The 7,690-nt window shown below is 44.5% G+C and overlaps 1 protein-coding gene across 1 annotated transcript in view; it reads right to left on the reverse strand.

Moving 5' to 3' along the window:
• Window positions 1-7,690, reverse strand: part of LOC109860179 (helix-loop-helix protein 11) — a 137,406-nt gene that overhangs the window by 39,423 nt on the left and 90,293 nt on the right. The window lies entirely within an intron of this gene.

Here is a 7,690-nt window from a genome sequence, read left to right on the forward strand (position 1 = left end):
AAATGTTAATTTGTGAAGTTAACATAAATTTAACACGTGAAAAGATTAAAAAAATAATAACATATCAGTATTATGTTAATTTTACATTGAAGTAATAATCAAAACGTCGTAACACAAGAAAAGTTCTACATTTTGACGCACGATTTTTTACTGTGCAGCAGTTCGCTGCAGGAGTTTCTTTCTCTCTCTTTTTTTTTTTTTTTTTTTTTTTTTCATTTCATCGTCTCTAACATCTACATATAATGAAAAGTTTCGCGCGGTTGTTGGCGGACAATGGCAGCAACGTCGCTCGTGGAGCGATTAATTTGCATTCACTCGCGCAGACAACACAGACCTTCGAGCGTATGCTGACCCAGATGGAATTAATGCACAACCGTCGTGGATCTCGATCGTCCGATCTCGATTCACGGCGAGCAAATTGCCGAGACATTAATCACACGACCCGTGCCCTCCGCGCTTCGCCTTCCCTTCGCGAGATCGTTCTAAGTCGCGATTCGCATCGACAACACCTACCCGGCCGGCCGGCCGGCCGGCCGCGCAATCCGCGACGTCGTGTGCTTGCTATCGCGAGCGCGATGTATTTACGAGATCGTAATAACACAACACCCGATCTACAACGACGCAAGAAGACGAGAGAGCCGGAGGAACCCTAACGATAGCGTACGCGGGGCCGGCATTCTATTCTGGGACAATGTAGCTCGCAATGTTGTTGCACGACCGAGGATATCCGTTTCGACGGGATAAAATGCTTTCAGCCGGCGCGGCGGTAGTTCGATACTCGTCAATAATTACTTTTCATTCTTGTCGAAAAATGGGAAGTCTACGATGGAGAAAAGTTTGGAAAGACTAATTATTTTACATTTCAAAATTATACGTAGGTACACAGTCACGATATTGGTTCAAATTTCATAATCTTGCACGTTGTACAGTGCAAAAAAATAAAATATTTAAGTGACTTCAAATATAAAAAGCGTCTAACTGTACTAAATATTTTTTACAATTCCTTCACTCTCTAGCATGTATACATATATACATGTGTACAATCGCATTATACATGTCACGCAATTCCGGACCTCTTTTCCAAGAAACTGCGAAGTGAAGGAAAAAAAATCGCTTACCGGTCCTCGGTATCCACGAATCACGAGAAGGGATACATGGACATCTATTTCCTGGTGCCGCGCGTCGGTAGAGAGACCGATTAAGTGTCGACATATTTCACGGAAACGGGAACTGTCGCGAATACACGGATATGTTGCGCGCGAAAGAGGAAAGGAAGCGATCGGAGAGCTCGCGGGTCTCGGAAAAGGGTTTTACTTTCTCGTCGGCTCGCTTTTCACGGAGTCGTGGACAACTCACAATGGAATAACTATCGAGTGCTCGCTCGGAAAGGTTAATGTTGTTATATACAATACAGAATTGTGCTATATCCTTTCTAAATCCGTAATTGAAACCAGATTGGTCGCTAACGCCGCTATTAACATTAGTCGTTTGGATTGCTAATGTTTTTGCTATCGCAAAATCGCTCGTTTCGCGAGAGTGAGAGAGCATAATCCGCAACGTAATTCTGTTTCATACGATAATTCGCGAATCATATAAAGTTAACGGTCAATAAGCGCAAGCGCGCGTACATACACAAACGTGCACATGTAATATTGTAGTTCGCAGTTGTGTAAAAAAAACTCCGTATGTACTACATTTCATTATAATGTGCATATGAAAAATTGAAAATATCTTTTTTCAAGCCTTTGATCGTCATTTTCCTGATATTTTGACGAACAACTTTTTAATTGCAATGTTCTCTGTACGCGCGCGCGCGCGCGCGTGCATATATTCGAATATATATTTATTCTTCGATAAAACGATATGCCGTGCGACGCAAACAGAGAGGATATTTCATAAAGCTGGGTATACACCTAGCGAACGAACGCCAAACGAACAGCGAGCGCAAACGTTTGTTATTATCATTTGTCAGATTTATACGCCAAAACAAATGCGAACAGAACATTTGATTCGCATTTGGTTTGGTTCCCTCATGAGGCATTTGTTTTGGCGTATAAATCTGACGAATGATAATAACAAACGTTTGCGCTCGCTGTTCGTTTGGCGTTCGTTCGCTAGGTGTATACCCAGCTTAAAACAATTTCGCAAATGGGTATAATCTGCGCGCGCAATATTTAAAAATGCATAAAAAATACATATCACGAGCTCATAAATTAAACTTTGCTACTGAATATTGATTTCCCTCTCTTTTTGTTTTCACGATCACATTTATTATGTTTCTTTTTTGTTTCCCAGTTGCGTGTAACAATTGGTGTATTTAATTTTCGCGCAATCAATTATCGCAATTAGGAAAATTAAATCCGATCACTTCGGGCTTGGTAATTATGCCGTTAACCGGGATTTAACTTCGTTTCACACACACATAATACACAACACGTTCTCTTTGCTCGAGACATCTTAACGAGCGCGACATGACGGACAAACGTACTCCGCGCGGCATTTAGAGTCCCCTTGCGAGCTTTTCGAGTACCGCAACAGCGCGACTACGGGAAAATATAAACTCGCTATTATTCGCCGGGAGCGCATTCCGCGGACGAATTTGATTTCCTGCACTTCCTGGACTTTATCGTGCCGTCGGTCGCCGTTACTGCCTCCCTACGTGGTCGTAATAGAAATTGCTCGACTCCCGGCCGACGATATTGGACGATGGCCAGATCGGCCGGCTTCGAGCCAAAGTGATGTCACACACAAAGCGCAGAACACGCAGCGCGGCGACGACGCGCGGCAAATGTTATGCGAGCGACGGCGATACAACTCCGACCGTTCGTCAGCTCGATCGTCGAGACAAATGCGCGTTTATCGGCGATTTCGGTCTCTCGGACGAGTAAACCCTTACCATTCTCGCCCCCCCCGTCCTTCCTCCTCCTCCTTCTCCTCCCAGTCCTTTTTCGCCGAGGGTCCATAAAGCCAGACCCCATAAATCACACGGCTTGAGAGCCCGATTTTCATCTCGGATGCAGAAGCCACCGCCGCGATGTTCCGCACTTCGCGCGGTGAGAGCAGAAGTGCACATCGGCGCGTTCGGATCGGTCAATTAAGGTGATAATATCGTTTCAATAATATCGATCCGCGGGTTATTCATCTCCATCTCGATAATCTGACGATCGGCGACGAGGCGCGAGTCACGATTAATAACTCAACAGTAACAAGAGCCGGCGCCACTTTGATATCTCATCCCGCATATAATTATATACATATATATACGTATATAATTCACAGTCGGCAAACACACGAGAGACAAGCTGCTGAAACAAGCATAACATAATAATGGTCCGAGAATAACGCGTGGAGAAATATTCATTACACTATTTGAATGCGATAAACACAGAACGCCTATAAAAAAGAAAAAAAAAACAAGCAAATTAATTTTTTTCTTTTTACTAAAGTATATAATCAAACTAAACTATAGAATTAAACAGAATCTACGTTCCTCCATTTTTAATCGACTCCGCTGAAAATCAATTTCAGACTTGTTCGAGAGTTTACAGCGTATAGTGCATTGTATTTAAGGAACATTGGGCGCGCACAGGTGGAAACCCGAGAAAAAAAGAAAAGTCGTCGCGGAAGTACAGGCGCGTTTTACGGCCACGCGAAGAAGACCGTTTCTGTCGCTGCGACGGCGTCGTGAATTTTAGCACCTTTTTACCGGTGCACGCTCGACGAACATTCTTTCCTCTCTCGTACGCGCACATATAACGTACATACATAACCGAGCGTACTTCCCCTCTTCGTAGTCGGCCGTTTCACTTAGCGCGTATCTCCGGCATTTAGCGCGGAGGATGGCGGCGGCTCCATAGTCGGGCGCTAATAAGACACCTGCCAGCTGATAACGCGACGAGAATCGTGAAACGAGCCGCCTTTTCCCTGTCTCTTATGAAACTGCACGAGAGACTCTGCGACGACGACGACGACGACGACGACGCACGATGCAAATTCCGTCCGTCGGATGCATCTTCTCTTTCTCTCTCTCTTTCTCCGTGGCGCCTCGGTCGCCCGCGGAAAATATCTCGGATGCCCGACGGCTGAACGACCGACATTCCTGCGCGATGTCGTCGCGTACTAAAGGAAAAATATTTTCGGGAAAACGTAATTTCCCGACCTGGCTACTATATGCGCCACGGAGGCGCGAAAAATTTGAATTCCTCGTTTAACGAAGGATTCGCGCAGAAATTTACATTAATCCCGAACGCGCACGATGTAATCTCTTTCTCTCTCTCTCTTTTTCTCTCAGTCTCTCCGACTTTGCACACACGGTCCACCTCGTTTGTCCGGGAACTCACTCGCGTAGTACGTGTTGTAAGAATCGTCACACTGATTATTATAAAAATTGTTTATTCAGTTTTATTTCGTACAGTTTTTCGTGACGATGTTACAATAATTGTTTAAAATAACTGCGCGACTAAGATTACAATACACAGTTCACTACTAATAACTACGTGACGATAAATGATTGACGGTAACTGACTGCTTGATTCTGACTGACTGACTGCCCGCCTCGGTTCGAGGGCGCGCTTTTATAGGGCCTGAGTTCGGCCAAGGAAGGTTCTGGAGTTTTCCTTATTTGGTAATATTCTAGAGCATTCTCGAATGTTCGAGAATAATCTAGAATGTTCTAGACTCGNTGTCGAAAGATTGCCTTATATGGTAAGGTATTTCGAAGGGTCGATGGTGCGTCACGGTTTTATCGCTAACCGTCAGTTTTTATGATACTTAAAATAAACATGGAAAGTTCTAGAATCTACACGTAGCAACTAGACTAAGCTAGACGATGGCCACAGTGTGCACGTCGAAAGCGTCCGGCGACGCGCGATACGTGCTTCGAGATAAATTACACTCTTACCTTCACCTATGTACATATTAACTTACCTACGCTGTGGCAATATCGGTTTCTCTAACGTATCCGCGATTTAAGTACACAGTCACTCCTGAGAGAAACTGTGGGTGTATGTTGTTTACAAAGTAATAATAAAATACCTGCACAATTGCTCAATTTTCTCGGAGTTTTATTTTCATGTCTTGCTTCACGCGCACAATTAAAATTCCTATAACTCAGATTGTAATTTAGCAAATACACACATGTCTATTTGAGAAGTATATACTATTGTATTTTTTAGCGAGAGAGAGAGACGGCCATTACTCAGAATTAGTGATAAAAAAGAACCGAGAGAGAGAGAGAAAAAGAGGCCGTTCCGGGCAGGTGAGTTCGCCGCGGCGTCACTCTCGCGCATTATTCGGCGAATAGTCCGCGCGCGGACAACGTCATTGAGGAACGCGCATGCCGACGGGGCGAGATCACGCGTACGCGAGAGACCGGCTTACCTTGACGAGGTCCTTCCACTCTCGGGGCTCTGGAATGCAACGAGCCTGTACGTAGAAGCCTCGGAGAGAGAAAAGAGGGAGTAGAAGGAGGAGAAGAGGACGAAGCGGCGACGGTGGCAAAAGGAACAGACGAAGAAGAAGAGATCGGCGAAAGAAGTTGTGCGATGCAGGAATTGTGCGAGCACGCGCGCGTACAGAACGGAATAAAGCGAAGAACGGACGGTAGAAAAGCGAGGAATTAGGTTAAAAGGCGGGAAGAAGCTTCTCGGTTGAGAAAGAGACGTAGAGAGGAGACGAGAAGCCGGTCGCGGTCGTACGCGAGTGCGTACGAACTGGATTCTCATTACCGTCGTGCCGGTCGTCTTCGTCGTCGTCGTCTTTCTATCTTTCCTTCTTGCCGCGTTCCCGCGTCTCTCTCTCTTTCTGTTCCGGCAGGAAATAGAAACGCATTCGCCGCCTGTACGTCGGGATTCCCTTGAGGCATCGACTAACGAGATCGTTCCGTTATGCCCGTTGTCTTCAATCTCGTCGCGTTGAGTGACGTTCAAGTTATAAAACTGTCCGTCGCCGTCTCCGCCGGCCGTGAAATAAAATCACCCCCGCGATCTAGATTCCGAAATGTACGCGCGCTCCCGTTTCGGATATATATGTGTATATATATATATATGTATATATATGTATATATATGTATATATATGTGTATATATGTATGTATATATATATATATATATATATAATATATATATATACGCGCGCGATATCGACGATCTCTTGGGCGCGCAAACAAGCGCGTAATGCAGTTATAATGTACGCGCGCATTAATTGACTCGACAAAGCGCGTGTTCATCGAGCGAACTGCATGCGGGCGTAATGCATTTACGCCGCTGGAGCGCGCGCAGGTGCGACGCTATCGCGCCCCCGTGTACGCCGGTAATCACCGGAAATTTTTGCCACTTGTCGCTTTATCACTCCGTTACATTTTCTCTAATCTTCGCAACACGACAGTTTCCCCACTCACGCGCGTGTCACAAACAATCAATCGAGAAAAAGCGTTTCGAGACGTTTATTACGTTTTCTTGCGTATATTTCATCGTCGCACACGAGAATTTTCGAAAAAAAACCTTACGCGTAGACGCGTAACTATTTCAAGTGCATAACCATCGGATTGCAACAAAAAAAAAATAAAAAAAAAAAATAAAAAAAGAAGATAAAGATCGGCGTTTCCTTTCCCGCGCCGAACGCCGCGGCCGACGGATGGTTTACGTGATCGAGGAAAGCGAAAGAGAAACGATTTCTAGAACAATGGCAAATGCGCCGGTAAACCTTCGTATATGCAAATGTGCACGGTGTGGTCGAGAGTAATTGAGATATCGCAGTGACATAACAATGCACCGTGCGAGCATGCAACTGGCACACATTATCGCGAATCTCGTCCAGACGTAACATTCGAGCTGATCGTTTCACCAAAGCGAGAGAAAGAGAGAGAGAGAAAGAGAGAGAAGAAGCAGGAAGGATATAAACCGACAGAGGAGAATCGGATATTTAACGTACCCCACGTATGCAGAATACGTCTCGCTCTCTTCCTCCGTCTCGCAGAGAAACTCGACATCGATAAGATACATCTGCTGAAAGACGACGAAATCCGAGACTCGGAAGAGAGAGAAAGAGAGACGAGAGATCGGGGCGTACAGTTCGAGCTGATAAACGAGCGATAACGATTGAACCGATTTGTCCGAGTACGTGGACTCGACAGAAATCCCGTCGATGCGATCCGATGCGACGGGAGGAGTAGTGAAGCGAAAACTGAGCGGAGAGTGCACGGCATTACACAGCCGACATCTCGTTGGTAGCTATACATATCGGAGCTATACATATCGAGTAACAAGCGTAACAGAAAACGCCGTTCTAAATATTATTTACCCACTAGAGATAAATCGGCGTATCTAAATATATGACTTGCGTCATCTGAAAGAAATGAATAAGAGCTGTGACACACATTTTACTGATGACACGCAACAGCGCCTCGCGGACAATTTTAATTTTGAAGAGTTAATTGACCTTTGTAGCCCGGTCTCGCGGTGGTGATGGCAAAAACATGTACAAAGTCAAAATTGTAAACGAATTTTAATCTTAATTTTTTTTTTTTTTTTTTTTTTTTTTTTTTTTTTTTTTTTTTTTTTTTTTTTTTTTTTTTTTTTTTTAGCTGTTTCTAGACGAAATATTTAAATAAAAATATATTGTTTCGCTTATACAGGGTGTCCCAGAATGGCCGTACAATCTCTCGTAGGCAGGTAGAAGGAGTAAAACTGAG

Source organism: Pseudomyrmex gracilis, unplaced genomic scaffold (genome assembly GCF_002006095.1).
Source record: "Pseudomyrmex gracilis isolate BER0280 unplaced genomic scaffold, ASM200609v1 scaffold_0, whole genome shotgun sequence".
Classification (NCBI taxonomy): Eukaryota; Metazoa; Arthropoda; class Insecta; order Hymenoptera; family Formicidae; genus Pseudomyrmex; species Pseudomyrmex gracilis.